The sequence below is a fragment of the Frankliniella occidentalis genome, unplaced genomic scaffold (genome assembly GCF_000697945.3).
Source record: "Frankliniella occidentalis isolate FOCC.00 unplaced genomic scaffold, Focc_3.1 Scaffold321, whole genome shotgun sequence".
NCBI classification, from domain to species: Eukaryota; Metazoa; Arthropoda; class Insecta; order Thysanoptera; family Thripidae; genus Frankliniella; species Frankliniella occidentalis.
Window position 1 is genome coordinate 158531 of NW_026267445.1, and position 1930 is coordinate 160460.

The 1930-nt window shown below is 57.2% G+C and overlaps 1 protein-coding gene across 1 annotated transcript in view; it reads right to left on the reverse strand.

The window, feature by feature from the left end:
- Window positions 1–1930, reverse strand: part of LOC113211486 (eIF-2-alpha kinase activator GCN1) — a 23968-nt gene that overhangs the window by 963 nt on the left and 21075 nt on the right. The window lies entirely within an intron of this gene.

Below are 1930 nucleotides of genomic sequence, written 5' to 3' on the forward strand. Positions count from 1 at the left end.
CCCCCCCTGGTCGCCTTTCATCACCCCTTTCCCCCTGCCCCCCCGCGGGGCCCTGCACTCCCGAGTCCTCCTCCTGTATAGGCCGCGACCAACGCTCACTTCCGGTGGCCGCGGGCGAAGCGCAGAGCGCGCGGGCTCCAGGGCAGACGACACTACACACGCGCAGCGCGCAGCAGACGACGCGCCGAATGTAAACAACATCAGCCGGGCCGGGCCACGTGAGCCCCGTATAAATATAAACACGCGGCGCGCTCACCTTGTCGTCTGCTCGCCAAACGCAGAGCAGAGGCTAGGCGGCCGCGCGTGCGGATCATGAGTAGGATATATAGTACTGCCGCAGGACTCGTCTCGCAAATAAGAGTACGGACATTCAGTACGAACGACTAAAGTATGGTCAAAGCAGGACGATCACAGTTAAGGAATGATTTTTCCGGTCCGAATTTTCTGAAATATCGAAAGTCTCCATCTGTGCCTCATCGCCTTCTATGAGTTGGCATTCTCGGTATTTTAACAATCTCCCCTCCTCGCTTCGCTCGCGGCCGTTGGAGCTTTCGCGCCTTTTAGCCCGCGCGCCGCTCACCGAGCGCCTCGCTCGGTGCGTGTGCGGCAGAGCTGGCCCACGATATAGGCCCGCGAGCTGGGCACCCGTAGCCAAAGCGAGAACCTGTTCTATAAATCAGGTGACAACACACGGGGGAGATGGAGTGCGTCTCGGGGGCATAATGGGGGCCTTTTAGGTTCGGCCCCGCGCCGCCCCGCGCCGCCCTGCCCGGCCCCGGCCTATTGCGTCGGACACGGTGGTGTCGCGCTGCGCCGCTGCGCCTCGAGCAAAAGTCGGATCAGCCGCGGCCAAGGACGACTCCATTATATCAGCGCCATATGCCCCATCCGGTCATCTACTCGTCTATCCGTCCGACACGAGCTGGCGCGAACTAGAGTCCAGCTCCTCCAGCACAACACTGGGGTGGGGGTGGCCACTTCAGAGCGGGCCATACCAGGACAGTAAACAAGCACGGGTTGCGGCGATTCGCACAACACTGGATGGCATAGTAGTGGCGAAAATTCCGGTTTAGCGTGTGTTGGTTACGCTTTTTGCGCTGCTACTAGGGATAGAAGCACTGGAAAATTTCCGGAAAAATTCAGGAAAAAAAGGAAAATTTTCCAGACCTTGGGAATTTTCGTTTTGTTTTTTTAATTTTCGTGAAAATTTTGTAAATTTCCAACCTTGTACGCTACGCTCGCTACGCTATGGCCGGAAGGTCGAGGTCAGTCGCCGTTTTAAACGATATCCTTCCTGTGACCTTCCATCTTTTTACCCTTGCAAACAAAGTAATAGTAGTGTCTCTGCGGCGCCGCTGCTGGTCCGCTGCAAAATTTATTATTGTTGCCGACTGAAAATAAAAGAAAAGGGAGGGGAAGAAAAAGTACCGGCCGCGCCCTAGCACCACAGCACACCACGCAGTGCTGCTATAGGGCCGCTGCTGGGGCCGGCTGGGGCGCTCTGCCGATAGCGCTATCCTGTTTCCCCGCAGCCTTGCCTTGCCTTGCATACATACGGCCCCCGCCCGCCGAGGCCGCGAGGCAGCTCGCTCTCTCTCTCTCTCTCTCTCTCTCTCTCTCTCTCTCTCTCTCTCTCTCTCTTTCTCGTTCTCTCTCTCTTTCTCGTTCTCTCTCTCTTTCTCGTTCTCTCACTCTTTCCCTCTCTCTTTGCCATTTCCTCCCACAGGCAGTCCGCCACCACAAGGAGGACGTCGCCGGAAGGAAACAAACGCCTTCCCCGCGAAGGAGGGGGGTGAGGCGGGGAGGGGAGGGGGAAGCTCTGCAAATAACGCGAAAGCCGCCGCCGCTGCTGCCATTTCAGGCCAAGGGAGGAACGAGCGCGGCGAGCGCCTTACACTATTCTGCGGAATACAAAAATAAAATAAAAATA